General features: G+C 39.0%; 1 protein-coding gene and 1 long non-coding RNA gene across 5 annotated transcripts in view; one reads left to right on the top strand and one right to left on the bottom strand.

Annotated features, from left to right (window-relative positions):
* NR6A1 (nuclear receptor subfamily 6 group A member 1) overlaps positions 1–15,540 on the top strand; it is a 223,575-nt gene that overhangs the window by 68,839 nt on the left and 139,196 nt on the right. The window lies entirely within an intron of this gene.
* LOC145717125 (uncharacterized) overlaps positions 1–15,540 on the bottom strand; it is a 46,526-nt gene that overhangs the window by 4,429 nt on the left and 26,557 nt on the right. The window contains exon 2 of the long non-coding RNA XR_014140157.1: positions 5,363–5,463. This is a non-coding gene — a long non-coding RNA (uncharacterized LOC145717125). The remainder of the gene's footprint in view (positions 1–5,362; positions 5,464–15,540) is intronic.

The following is a 15,540-nucleotide window of genomic DNA, read 5'->3' as shown; positions in this document are numbered from 1 at the left end:
TTGGGTTTTTTAAAAAAACATTTTATTTATTTATTTGACACAGAGAGAGAGAGAGAGTGCACAAGCAGGGGTAGTGGCCACCTGAGGGAGAGGGAGAAGCAGGCTCCCCGCAGAGCAGGGAGCCTGACAAGGGTGGGGGGCGCGGCTCAATCCCGGAACCCTGTGATCATGACCAGAGCCTAAGGCAGATGGTCAACCAGCTGAGCCACCCAGGCGCCCATGTAGCATTTAGCTTTATCCAAGAGAAACTGCATAGGATTTTGGTGGCTGAAATGGGTTATTTTTTTATTGGCATATTTAAAGACTATTGATTCTCTGTGTAAGTAAATAAGTGGCATGCTTGTTCAGGTATACATTTTTCAAAGAACGTGTTGGACATTCTTTTCTAATGTTTTCAGAAAATTTGGAAGTAATTAATTGGTGGTTGAAAAATAATGCCTAGAGGGGCGCCTGGGTGGCTCAGTCGTTAAGTGTCTGCCTTCGGCTTAGGTCATGATCCCAGGGTTCTGGGATTGAGCCCCACATTGGGCTCTCTGCTCCGCAGGAATCCTGCTTCTCCCTCTCCCACTCCCACTGCGTTCTCTCGCTGTGTCTCTCTCTGTCAAATAAATAAAATCTTTAAAAAAGAAAAATAATGCCTAGAATGCTTGGTATAATAAAATACAGATTCTAGGACCCTACATCAGGTCTAGGGTAGAACTCAGGAATCTGCATTTTTTAAAGCAACTAGTCTAGATGATTCTGATATACAACCAGATTGGGAAACACTGGCCTGAACCCTCTGTTTCTCCTGAATTCTTGTCATTTTTTTGCATTTTCTCTCGGCTTTGATTTTCTTTTTAGTTCTTGTGTCACTGCACCTGTACTTCTACTTTCTTCTTATCCCTGGTTTTGGACGCTAACTTGATAAGACTCTTTTCCTACTGCTTTATTTAATTTGACTTTTGCTATGAGAATCTGTTTTTCTCTCAGACTTAAGTGTATGATTAAATTATTGGTGACCAAGGTTTGTTTTCCTTTCATTATCATGAAAGATTCAGTGGCTCATCTCATCTTATGTTATAGAAGTCAGAGAATTGGTACTACATTTTACATTTTGTTTAGAAAAATGATGGGCATTTCCCATTTCATTTAGGTTCTTCTCCTGTTTGAGGGACATGGTTTGCAAAGGTCAGAATGAATGAGCCTCATAGTTTTGGTCAAAAGAGATTAAGTACATTTGAATAATAATAACCAGGGCCTTCGTACTGGGGCATACTATGTAGTCATGTAAAAGAACCAGTACAATATAGCAAGATTGTTGCAGAAGGCTGTCTATAATTGCTGTCTAGTATAGGTGAGTGAAAAAGCAATAAATATAAAATGAACTCATTTTTGTTTAAGTCACCTCTCAAAAGCCCCACAAAATTATAGATATATATCCATTTGTATGTGCGTGGATGAAGGTCTCTAAGGACATAAAATAAGTGTATAGTTTATGATATTTATTATTTTAATAATACTAGATAATATAAATAAGTTTACCATATTGATTATAACAAGTTTTTAAACTTATTATTTATAGGTGATTTCCATTGAGGAAATGGAAGATGATGAAGAAAGGGATATTTAATTTTTACTTTATTTCAATATTTAAATTTTAAATAATGAGTATGTGATTTTTTTTAATTTAGAAAATTATGAAAGCATTGGTTTTTTTAATACAGTGTGATGTCAAGGTATACAGTTTGTTCTTCCTATAAAATACCATTTCTTTTAACTCTAGAACTTTTTTTTTTTTTTTAAAGATTTTATTTATTTGACAGACAGAGAGCACAAGTAGGCAGAGTGGCAGGCAGAGGGAGAGGGAGAAGCAGGCTCTCTGCTCAGCAGGGAACCTGACGTGGGGCTCGATCCCAGGACCCTGGGATCATGACCTGGGCCGAAGGCAGACGCCTAACGACTGAGCCACCTGGGCAACCCTACTCTAGAACATTTTTTAAAAATAAGAAAAAGTAAGGCACTAGGAACTTAGAGTACTTATTTCATGCTAGAATCAAAGAGAGCAAGAGAGGCTTTAGCTGGTGTGTTGGAGACAGCAGCAGCTCCCACCCAGCATGGTAGCTGATGCACTCAGGTGACTGCTTTTGCTTCCCTTAGGTTGTTTGGTCCGCAGTTTGCATTCATTGATCAGTGAGTTGATTCAGATTCAAACCCACCGACAGCAATGAATGTTGAGTGCAGCCATCAGTGTTTCCATCTGGTAGAGTTGCCTTGGCCCTCCTGGATTCCTGGCTCTTCTTTACCACACTGGTTCTTTGAGATCTGATATCTCTCTTCGTAGCCAATGATTGAGGGCCCATATAATTATAGGTAACATTGATACTAGAGCTGGGAGATTCTTCACAATGAGAAGCTATGGTTCAGAGACTAGAAGGAGCTCATGGAGAAGCTAACAGGTAGCTCTGCGACCACACAGGCAGCGCTTGCATACCTGGTAGATACCAACAAGAGTTGAGGGTCCTGGCTCTTCCTCTCTGTTTTGGACTGAGAAATATGAGTACTTTTCAAGGTAAATTAGCACAGGTTTTGTTTTGGGTTAAATAATAATAGTAGTTTACATACATTGAGTGTTTGCTGTGTGCTTGGAATGGTACAAAGCACTTTATATATTATCTCGTTGAATCTCAAAACTCCATGAAAAAACGGAAACTCAGATACTTGCCTGTGGTCACATAGCTAGTTAGGGAGTTGAACCAAGATTCCTCCCAGATCTCTGACTCCAGACCTGACTTTTTACTTGCATTTAGCAAACATTTATATAAGCATATGCGTGGATAGAAATAGTGAGGCAATAGTTGCTTTCAAACAGCTCACATTCTAACAGAGCTGTCAAAACTTAACCATATTAACTGTAATTGGAGGTAGAATGTGATAAGAGTTGTACAGACCTTAGACAGTTGTGTGCTATTTTTGCTTATTAAATCCTTCTCTTGCCCTTAATTAAAGTTTTGAGAGGATGTGAGAGAAATGCGTGTAAAATACTTAATTGGATTTCGCTCAAAACCGAAATACATATTTTTAATGTCTCTCTTGCTATATCCTGTTTCTCACCAGAGTGATATATTTCTAGGGGACATTTTTAAGTACATTAGGTATTATAGTAGAGTTCTTATCTTGTTGAAATGAAACACTTGTTTGTCAAAAACACAACACAAAGCAAGGAACAATGGGCAATAGAAATAGGGGGAGCTCTTAAAAAACTCACTGGACCACGTTTGGGGGACAGGCAGCAGGACTGGTTCTGGTGATCTTATGTGACATACAACCTGCTCCTTTGCTTCAGGAAATGTAGTGTTGTTTGTAAGGACCCCAAGGTACAGTCAACGGTCGGTGGTTTTTTCAAATCCCAAACTCACCGACAGCGTTGAATGTTCCTTGGAGTCCTCTGAAGGCTGGGTTCTGGCCCTGGCAGCCCTTCTTCAGCCTGTACCCATGTTCCAGGAGCCAATGAGCAGTGAAACCACTGCTGATAGAGGCTCTCATATTCTTTTCCAGGTTTCAAGTTGAGGGTATTTAGATTATGAAATCAGTTTGTGTACAGCAGAGAGCTAATGAACTTAATGAACTTGTGAGACTGCAGTTATTTATACAAGCAGACTCCAATGGATGACTGAGAAAATGGCTTTGAATGGTATTATTTTTTTAATTCTGAAAATGTCAAGTGCCTCATTTTATAGTAGATTCATTATTAAAGGGCATGGGTAAGAAAGAAATTAACATATATTGTGGGCTCTGTTATGTGCTGGGCTTTGTATATTTTTATCTCATTAAACTCAAAACAGCCCACTTGTACCTCATGAAAAAACTGAGTCTTAGAGAGATGAAGTGATTTGCACAAAGTTACATAGCTAGGAGTCACTATTTTAAGCCAGAACTTGAATACTGGGCTTTATGAATGCACAGCTCACTGATCATATCACCTCTTTCCTTGTCCACCACAAAACTTACTGTTATATATCTGGAAGTAGCATCTTTAGTGAGAGCTACATAAAACTAGTAAACATTTTCTCCTGTTTGCCTGTATAAATAGTAGGTGGGTCTGTAAGCGAAATTTTTCATAGAGGACGATGAAAAAAATTGACCTTCATAATTGGTGATCTCTCTAGCAGAGATCCTGGATCACTAAGTTGCCATAGAGGTTCAGTGGTAGTCTACAAATTATTTTCCATATTGAAAAAACAAAAAAAAAAAAATCCCATCACCTAGTAGAAAGCCTGTATTTCTCCTCTGTAAGGTCACAGTAATTAAAATATCAGGTGTCTTTGCTTTGGCATAAAGAATATTGGTGCATTATAGACATACTGGTTATTTTTTATTGGCTACTGAATGTCCTTGATTAAAAATCTGGAAAATGAATTAATTATATGGGTAGGGATTGAGGATTTCAGAATGTAGGGTTTTATTATGGGATGGATCAAGGAGTGCTCAGTAGAAGAAAGGCTTACAGAACTGCTGGCTGAATTAAGATTAATCTTTAATCAGGGATAGTTATTGTCATTTGCTTTGGGTTTAAATATTAAAGGTTGACTCTTCTCAAATTCATTTTTAAAGGAGCCAAATGGTACACATTAAAAAAAGAATCAACCACTGAGAATTTGGTTTGAATGTAAACTGTTTACATTCTACATCAATTTAATTATTTCACCCTCTGTCAAAACACTCCAGTTAGCCAACTTTGTTGAGTTCTCAGTGTTATGACAGTGAATTGTATACAAATGACAACAAAAAATCAAGCAACTGTTACTATTTAGTGGTTTAAAAACTCTTTAATGTGTTTAAACAGTCTTCCCCTTGGTCTGATAGTATGAAGAGATGTGAATGCCTTACACCATTTGGACAGATGTTCAGACTTTTAAAAAATACTGACTTCTGCTTCTCCAAGCCATTAGATGTTTACAAAATACCATCGCTTAAATTCATGGCACTCTAAGAAGAATGCTTTTCATAGATTTGAAAGACCAGAGCAGAATGAAAGGTAAGTTTCTAGAATTACATAGGGGTATTTCCCATTGTGTTGGAGATAATTAATTTTCATGGCAGGGAAGGCCACCATCATCCTCACTCCTTTAATTTGCTTTAAGTCCTTTAAGTTTTAATCATCAGGCAAGTTTGAAGGACACACTGGGTATTTTAAATGAGTTGCTAAGGGGTTTATGTATTTAATGCAAGGATAAAGTCTAAGGGTTAAAAACATTAAAGGTTAAGTTAGCCAAGAGTTATAGAAACTACAAATTTAATAAATTGGCCTATTTCATTCTTGATTTAGATTGGTTTTGAGTTTGTCAAAATTCACCATGCCATCTTTTACTGTTTCACTTACCTCTTTTCCTTTTCCAGAGGTACTACGAAGTACTGAAACCCACATTGCTCCAACTTGGAGATGTAATTGTTTTCATATTCCTCTTGAGGCCTCTTGATATACTTGAAAGAAACAAGAATCATAAACTTAATAAAACAATATATTTGAGGGATTAGTAGCATAGAAGAGAGGAGGAGTTACTATTTCAGGTGGCTGTCTGTCCAGACACTTCCCAAGCATTATGCAGGGAGCATCTCTAGAAGTGTTTGGGGGTAATGCTACTAACTTTGAGGACAAATTCTTAAGTTATAAAGATGACAACAGCATGTCAGCATGAATCCATGTTTCTCTTAGCCAGGCTGCTAGTGTTCTGCTTTATCCTTTTGCTAATTCGGCAGTGAAATCCTAGGATCCTTTCTCTTACATATAGCCCTTGCCATTATGGAGCCCAGTGTCTGCCCAGGGAACTAGACATAGACACAGCTGATAAGAAAGAGAATGATTGCTATGCTGGTGAAAGGGTACAAATCATGTTAAGGGAGTTTAGAGAAAAGGGTTAATTCTGCCCAAAAGTGTCAGGAAAAATATATCTGAGGGTCACATCTGATCTGGGACTCAAATGTATAGTTGAATTTTTCTAGACAGAGAAGGACAGATATTCCAATAGAGGGAAAACTGCACAGGAAGTCACTCCTCATTACCTGATTACAGGTTACATCAGGTAATGATGAGTGGTGAGATTAACCTCTCAGCATCATTTAACTCATCTTTAAGATGTGGGACAAATAACACTTGCCCTGTGCACACAGCTGTGAAAATCAAATGAGGTTGTGCATGTGAAAGTAGCATGCAAATATAATTTCTAGATTTGTCTTTTCTCATTGCTCTTGGTTCATATGTGCTAAAATAGAATATATGAAACATGATAGACTTTTCCAGATTGGATTCTTATTTGGCTTTTCTCTTTTTTTCCTTTAGAGTGGCCATAGTTTAAATTTTTCATATATTAAGTGTTTGGAGAAGTAATAGTATAGTAAAGAGTACAGATTTGGAGCCAGAATTTTGACTTTGCAGCTTACTAGCCATGTGACCTTGGGCAAATTACTTAACTTCTCTTTTTCTCTTTTTCCTTATCTATAAAATGGAGATAATGATAGTGTCTACCTCATAGAACTATTGTGAGGGACGCCTGGGTGGATCAATCGGTTCAGTGTCTGCGTTTGGCTCAGGTCATGATCTTGGGGTCCTGGGATCGAGCCCCACATCGGGCTCCCTGCTCAGCGGGGAGCCTGCTTCTCCCTCTGCTTGCTGCTCCCCCTGCTTGTGTTCTCTCTCTCTCTTTCTCTGACAAATAAATAAAATCTTTAAAAAAAAACCTATTGTGAGAACTAAATGAGGTAATATATGTCAAGTGTGTAAAACAGCACATGACACATGATGGGTGCCTGGGTGGCTCAGTTGGTTAAGCGACTGCCTTTGGCTCAGGTCATGATCCTGGAATCCCAGGACGGGTCGCATCGGGCTCCCTGCTCGGCAGGGAGTCTGCTTCTCCCTCTGACCCTCCCCCCTCTCATGTGCTCTCTCTCATTCTCTCTCTCTCAAATAAATAAATAAAATCTTAAAAAAAAAAAAAAGCACATGACACATGTTAAAATTTATATGTATTTCTGTATGTTGTTATACAATCATTTACAATGTATTAATTAATATGTAATTAATTACATTGTATTATACAATGTATTGTACAATACAATACAATACAATGTATTGTACAAGTAATATGTATTACATATTACTAATTTATTTTTTCTATTTTTATTTTTTTTATTTTAAGATTTTATTTATTTGCGAGAGAGACAATGAGAGACAGAGAGCATGAGAGGGAGGAGGGTCAGAGGGAGAAGCAGACTCCCCGCTGAGCAGGGAGCCCGATGCGGGACTCGATCCCGGGACTCCAGGATCATGACCCGAGCCGAAGGCAGTCGCTCAACCAACTGAGCCACCCGGGTGCCCACATATTACTAATTTAAATTGCATATTTTACCCATAATCTGGTTTTAGTCCATATACAGTAATGTAAAACCCTTATTTTATAGTTAAAATAACTTCTGAATAGCTATTACATTGCATATGTATATATGTATATGCGTGTTTCAAAGACTTTTTTTTTTTTAAAGATTTTATTTATTTATTTGACAGAGACATAGCGAGAGCAGGAGCACAAGCAGGGGGAGTGGGAGAGGAAGAAGCAGGCTTCCCACAGAGCAGGGAGCCCGATGCGGGGCTCGATCCCAGGACCCTGGGATCATGACCTGAGCCAAAGGCAGACGCTTAACGACTGAGCCACCCAGGCGCCCTCAAAGACATTTTTGAAATCAATTCTCTACCACTTTCTTTGTGACCTTAGGAAAAGTTTTTATCTCCCTTGAGCTTCAAAATCCTCAATCTGTTAAAATAAGAATAATAGTATAGTACTGCCTCCCTCATATTGCTTCTGAGGATTAAATTAGATAATATAATTAAAAACTTTCCGGAAGCCTGTAGATTCTCTCCCTAAATAGATGCACATAAACACAAAATTTTAAAAGCAGTTTCAGTTACAGAATCCAAGAACCCATCCATAGCCTCCCTATGAACTTCAGGGTAAGAAATTCTGAACAGAGCTGTAGACCAAGATTTCACCATCTAGTCTTGTCACTGCTGTAATGTTGGTACTTTTACAACCTGTCACCATCATCTAGCCACATTGTTCCCTATGCTGTAACCTGTGTGATATAACCGGACAGTGACAACTGAACAGTGATGATCCCTGGAAAAGTAGTCATCAGGCTTCATCAATTTCTGTACCCAATCGCAGATACCAACCATTAATTAGTAAATCTGCACTTACACAATTAGAATTTCTAAAAGTTGCCAGATGAGAAGTTACACAAATATTTGAATGAATTTAACATACTTTGCAACAGTTCCTCTCCTCTCCCCACTTCCCCAGCAACCTTTTTTTTTGGATCTGATCCCAGAACTATGACTACTAATTCTGGCCTTAAGTTAGGCTGAGAGAATGTGTTGTTTCAAGGCAGTGCTTACAACACACTGGCTTTTACAAAGGCTGCTGGATCCAGAGTGTTTACTTGAGTATTAGGGAAGGGGAAAAAAAAGAGTATGCTAAAGATTGCAGTTGTATATGGAATTATTGGACATTCTTATATTTAGCCTCCTTGAGGTTTTACCAGACAATTGAGAGGTAGAAAGAGAAATTTAAACTTTGTAGCTTGGAACATTTTACGTTTTGACACGGCAACTTTATATCAGGTTATTTCAGATATTTTTATGAGTTGGGAAGACAAAAGGAGGTGAGCAGGCCAACTCACTGAAATAACAAATTGGCCTAGTGCCAAAAGACAGTATTTCTTTTCAAATAGGACATTTCTTTTCAAAACCTATCAAAATATTCTAAGGGCCACCTGAACTTTCCATCCCCTAGTTACAGTGACTTAATGTGTTTAAGATATTACTATTTTAGATTATTTTACAAACCCACGGGAAGCAGGACTTCACTTTTCCATGGTAAATTAATTCACAGGGTATCTGTGATCAGTGAGCAACTCTTCTAAGTAACTCTGTACTAAGAACTGTTGTTCAGCTGACCTGAATGAGTGAGTACATTAAGTGAGTCATAAAAGAAATAGGAATCAAAATCATGTGGTAGTTAATATTCATGGGCATTAAGGAATGAGGTGGAAAATCTTGGGTTTTATTGCAGTGTGTGAAAAATGTTGGCAGAGATTTTAAAAGTCCTTGAAAGCCAAGAGGCATGTGTTTTGCAGTAACTAGTTAATGAAATAAACAAGAACAGTGATCCAAGAAGGACTTAAATCTTTTCTTTTTCACAATGATGAAACCCTGATGATCTATCAATAATATAAGAATATGTATTTCTTCCTCTGACCTATTTTAGCTTATTGGGTTAAATTTAATCATATGATACTTTATATGCTTTAAAAACTAGATGTCTGGGGGCGCCTGGGTGGCTCAGTCGTTAAGCGTCTGCCTTCGGCTCAGGTCATGATCCCAGGGTCCTGGGATTGAGCCCCGCATTGGGCTCCCTGCTCCACGGGAAGCCTGCTTCTCCCTCTCCCACTCCCCCCACTTGTGTTCCCTCTCTCACTGTGTCTTTCTCTGTCAAATAATAAAATAAAATCTTTAAAAAAATTTAAAAAATAAAAACTAGATGTCTGTTTTTATAAAGTTTATTATTGTCTCAGGTAGGTTATAATGTTGTGTTAAGATATTATAAGTTATAGGTAATTAGACATATTCATCCTATAACTAACTTATTATTTAGAACATTTAGGGAAAATGCTTTTTATCATTTTTGTTTTATGTATGTAGGCTACACACCCAGCATGGAGCCCAACTCGAGGCTTGAACTCAAGACCCTGAGATTAAGACCTGAGCTCAGGGGCGCCTGGGTGTCTCAGTTGGTTAAGCATCTGCCTTCAGCTCAGGTCATGATCCCAGGGTCCTGGGATCGAGCCCCATATCGGGCTCCCAGCTCCACAGGAAGCCTATTCTCCCTCTCCCACTCCCCCTGCTTGTGTTCCCTCTCTCTCGCTGTGTCTCTCTCTGTCAATAAAATAAAATAAAATCTTTCAAAAAAAAAAAAAGAAAAAGACCTGAGCTGATATCAAGAGTCGGACACTTAACCAAATGAGCCACCCAGGTGCCCCTAGGTAAAATGTTTTTTAAATGTTGGTGTTCTTGGCTATTTCCAGCAAATAGTTGAATCTTTGCAAATATGATGTCTTAAAGGATTTATTTTTCAATGTATATTTTCTAGAAAAGCTATGTTTAGATCTACCTCATACTTTCATGAATTAAATAGTACTTTATAGATTGGGTAAACTATTAATATGTGGCATACTGGTTTTAGACTTACTTCTCCATTGCTAACCTGAAATTGGACAATCCTCATATTTGCATAGGAATGCTAATCGTGGCTAGGGGAAAAATCCTGGGGTGAAAGAATAGAAAATAAGTTCCAATCTATAGTTTTATAACTTTCAAAGCTATCTGGAGGTTTAGAGGTCATTTAGTAGTGATTTCCAAATATGACTTTGCATCAAAATTAAAAGTGTGGTGATGGGAAAAGTGGGTTGATAATAATCCCTAGGCATTGCCCTAAACTTAGTAAATCAGATACCCTAGGAATTGGTTTTATAGTTTTCAAAATCCTCCAGGGTTTTCTGATATCGCCATTTCATGGACATTTGGGAATCTCTGATTTAGGCTAAGATTTCTAATTAACAGATGAGGAAATAGATTTAAAAAAAAAGATTTTATTTATTTATTTGACAGAGAGGGAGAGGGTACAAGCAGGGGGAGTGGCAGGCAGAGGGAGAGTGAAAAGCAGGCTCCCAGCTGAGCAGGGAACCTGATGTGGGGCTTGATCCCAGGACCCTGGGATCATGACCTGAGCCGAAGACAGATGCTTAACCAACTGAGCTACCCAGGCACCCTGAGGAAATGGATTTAGAAGGGAAATGAAGACCCGAAGTCATATAGTGGGTCAGAATTAAAATCCTTGACTGTGATATTAACTATATTAATAGTTTACCCAACTTATGATTTTAGTAGTAAAATCCTTGACTAAATGTGACTGACACACACACACACACACCTCTTTACTTATATGACACTGCCTCTCCATCATGAAAAAGCATGCTTTTTGAAGAAGTTTCCTTATGTCCTTTGGCCATCTGAAAAGTACTTCAAGTCTATCTGCCTGGCAAGTCAAACATCTAAGCCTTAGGGATACACCCAGAACAAGTGCAAATGGACCATTGACTTGAATTTAGCATCCTGACCTAAAGTATTTGACTAAGTAAACGATGCTGAGTGGTGTTGGCATAAAAACTGTCCATGTATGAAATGAGGAATAGCTGTAAGTGATCAAAAGTCTGTGAAGGCCCTTCAGGCTCTGACATTTATCAGCTGCTGCTACACTTTAACACTTTTCTCTAATCAAAAATGACTACCACTGGATGGAAGAGGCTTGCAGAACCTCTGGCTGCTCTCAGGGGAGGAATTTATTTTAATTGCCAGTGAGAAGGTAGGAATGATTTCAGTAAAGATCGAGAACCTCAAACTCCACTTCAGCTTGGGCTCCTGGCCAAGTGTCCATCCTCTGGAGGGAGTTGGTGTCAGCTGCTGTCTTGTGATTTGAGGTATTTCAAAAAAGCCAAAGGCATTACAGAAGCTTTTCCTGAGTTGGCAGGCAGGAATGGCACCAAGAATCAAGGCCTGACACATGTCATCAGCCTGGAAAAAGTGGAGTTTGGACACTAATGATGGCTCTTGTCAAGGCTCAGTGTGATAAAGCCAGGAGGACTCCGCTTGGGGGTTTGTTTGCATAGAAGAGGAGTTAAAGCTTAGAGAACACCTGCCAAGAGTTTTCACTGCCCCAGCTGTATGTCAGTGACAAATACTTCACCCTTGACTCCTGTCACTTCTTTTTAATGGGTGATGGTTGAGATGCTGGATGGGTAAGCAAGAGAGGCAGCCTAGTTATATCTAGCACATTTCCCTATTTGCTTGTTTTCTTGCCATTCTCTATGTAGAACTAAATTTGTGTGGCCATACTCCAGGCTAGTGTTTTGTTCTGTCTATATCTGACGGTGTGCTGGGCCAGAGTCTCAGGTCCTTTATTTCCATAAATGCCACTGCTGATGACCACACAAATGTTTTGATTGGCAGTTATGAGAAAGCTTTTTTGCTGATATATCTCTTTGTTAGAAGTGTTATTTTCAAATCCCAGATTTGCCAGGTAGTAGCTGTGTGATTTTTGGCAAATGGTTTAACCTCTGTTTCTCATCTGCAAAGTGGAGTTAAGTAATTAATTGTACCTATACCACTGGGTTGTTGTGAGAACTAAGTGCCTGGGTAGCTCAGTTGGTTAGATAACTGCCTTCAGCTCGGGTCATGATCCCGGAATCCTGGGATCGAGTCCCACATCGGGCTCCCGGCTCAGCGGGGAGCCTGCTTCTCCCTCTGGCCCTCTCCCCTCTCATGCTGTTTCTCTCTCTTTCAAATAAATAAATAAAATCTTCAAAAAAAAAAAAAAAGAACTAAGTGAAAGCAGGAGTATAAAAATACATGACATGTAACATTCAAATTTCAGTTATTGTTAATATTGTAATTATTTAGTTGAACTTCCTGCCAACTGGGAAGAATGCAATGAGGGTTTTCTTTCTTTTTTTAAGATTTTATTTATTTATTTGACAGAGAGAGAGAAAGAGCACACAAGCAGGGGGAGCAGCAGAGGGAGAGGGAGAAGCAGACTCCCCACTGGGCAGGGAGCCGGATGTGGGGCTCGATCCCAGGACTCCAGGATCATGACCTGAGTCGAAGGCAGCCACTTAACCGACTGAGCCACCCAGGCACCCCTGCAATGAGGGTTTCCTAAACCATTGTCTTAGTGAATACAGGGATCGTGGTGTAGAATGAATGTAAAATTGAAATCAGGAGATCCAGATTCAAGTCTTGACTATGCTGTATGTTGCTTCAATTTCCATATTTTTAAAAAAAATTATACCAACTAAAACAAACAAAATCAGGATCTCTGAGATCTCTTGCCACACAGAAAATAATTACATTCATAAAAAATTGAGGTTCCCAAGAGCTTTTGTTTATGTGGATTATACCTATCACCTTTCACTGTATTAGAAATTAAAGTTGAGAAATTTAAAAATATTTATTAATTCATTTAAAATAAAAATGATAAACCTGTTACATAGCAACATAAGTAACATTCAAAAAAACCCAAACAAAAAAACCAAACCTTAGAGAGAAGAGTGACATTATTTTGTATTTTTGTAGGTCCCTTTAATGTCTGGCTTTGTAAAAGACAACTGAATTTTTGGGACACCTAGGTGGCTCAGTCAGTTAAGCATCTGCCTTCGGCTCAGGTTATGATCCCAGGGTTCTGGGATTGATCCCTGCATCCAGGGCTCGGGGCTCCCTGCTCGGCGGGGAGCCGGCTTCTCACTCTCCCTCTGCCTGCCACTCCCCCTGCTTGTGCCCTCTCTCTCTCTCTCTGTCAAATAAATAAATAAAATCTTAAAAAAAAAAAGACAACTGAATTTTCATACCTGCATATATCTGCATCTGCATTCTATCTGTTTCAGTATGTTTTGGCTGAAGTGTATGAAGAAAATCTGGCCTCTATACACAGATATATATGGAAAAAGAATTTTAATAGTTTGGATAATTGTGCATTTTCTTCTTTGATGTATATTAGATCTCAAAAGTTGGTAGTTTCTTAAAGGTTAGTTGCACTGTGGAATCTGAAACCATATCAATGAACTTTTCATTCTCTATTCCATTAAAAATCCCCTAGTCTGTCTTACAGTTTGCATGGGTTTTTTACCCATGAATGATTTTCTAACGGGGCATGCTTTGGTCATTTGGAAAATCCTGGTTTAACAAGTTATATAGATTTTCTAAATATGGACATATTTCATCATATAAAATCTAATAAATCAATTTTCTTAATATCACCACTAATCTCCTGGGAGGCACCTCCTGGGAAGCTGTGAGGCTCACAGTAGCAGATACAAATTTTCCAAAATTCTGATTTTTATTTAAAGGCTTAAATTTTATCACTGGCAACAAATACTGCCAGTTGTTTTCCTTGAAATGACATGCTCACTTTGTTCATTTTCAAGATAATAACTGTCAAACATCCAAGTCTGAATAACCATAATTTTCTGTCATTCTTTCAAGTAAAATGATGGCCCATGAAAAAATTCGCTAGTTTACCTTACAACCCAAACAGTAGCTTAAAGTGCATTTCCTCGAGACAGTCAGTGTAGAGTAGTGCTTTAAGTGTGTTTTCCATTTTGTCACACAAAATATTAAAAAGTTGCATGGTCAAGGCATTGAGATTTAAAATCAGTAAATTTTACTGCTTCATCAAGGACATTCTTAAGTTAAAATGGCTTTTCTTTTCCCCTGTAGTGTGTAGTGGTGGTAAATACAATGACTGTCAATACATTTTGGTGGCACTGCTTTGATTAGTGCTAAAGCCAGCAATTTAACCCACATTGGCTTTGTACCATCATTGTAAATGTCAACATAGTGAAAAAGGCAAATAATGTCTTATAATTAGTACAAAAATAGTTTTGACCTTGCAGACTCTCTGAAAGGGTTTTGAAGACATCTGTAGATCATACTCCGAAAACCACTGATACAGAGTCCAAATGTTAAGAAACTCTAGACAGGGGTACCTGAGTGTCTCAGTCGGTTACGTGTCTGACTCTTGATTTCAGCTCAGGATATGATCTCAGGTTTGTGAGATCAAACCCCGAGTTGAGCTCTGTGCTGGGCATGGAGCCTGCTTAAGATTCTCTCTCTCCCTCTCCCCACTTCTCCACTCTCCACCCCCCCCCCACCCCCACCGCTGTGTCTGTCTCCTTCTCCCTCTCTAATAAAACTCTAGGCAAATGGTTGAAACTTCCCTAATCCCTTAAGGGTTAAGACTCATAGGGTTGCAGTGGGCTGTAAGAAAGACAACCCCCTGGGGTATTGTTTTGGCATCCCCTTGGGGCTTAGCATAGTATTAAGGGGCTTGCCCATAGTGGAACCTCAGTGAAGGTTGATCAGTCAATGCAGATTGCTTAATTATTGTATTTAACAACTTTTTTCTTCTATACCTTATGAACTCAATTTTTTTTTTTTATTTTTTTATTTATGTGACAGAGAGAGACACAGCGAGAGAGGGAACACAAGCAGGGGGAGTGGGAGAGGGAGAAGCAGGCCTCCCGCGGAGCAGGGAGCCCGATGCGGGGCTCGATCCCAGGACCCTGAGATCATGACCTGAGCCAAAGGCAGACGCTTAACGACTGAGCCACCCAGGCGCCCCTGAACTCAATTTTTTTTAATTTTTTAAATTTTTTTAAAGATTTTATTTATTTGACAGAGAGAGACACAGCAAGAGAGGGAACACAGCAGGGGGAGTGGGAGAGGGAGCCTGATGTGGGGCTCAATCCCAGAATCCTGGGATCATGACCTGAGCCCAAGGCAGACGCTTAATGACTGAGCCATCCAGGCGCCCCCTCAATATTTTTTTTTTTTAAGATTTTATTTATTTATTTGACAGAGAGATCACAAGTAGGCAGACAGGCAGGCAGTGGGAGAGG

This window comes from Leptonychotes weddellii, chromosome 14 (assembly GCF_054177405.1).
Source record: "Leptonychotes weddellii isolate Sample4059 chromosome 14, ASM5417740v2, whole genome shotgun sequence".
Taxonomy (NCBI): domain Eukaryota; kingdom Metazoa; phylum Chordata; class Mammalia; order Carnivora; family Phocidae; genus Leptonychotes; species Leptonychotes weddellii.
This window is presented reverse-complemented; position numbering and strand designations above follow the sequence as displayed.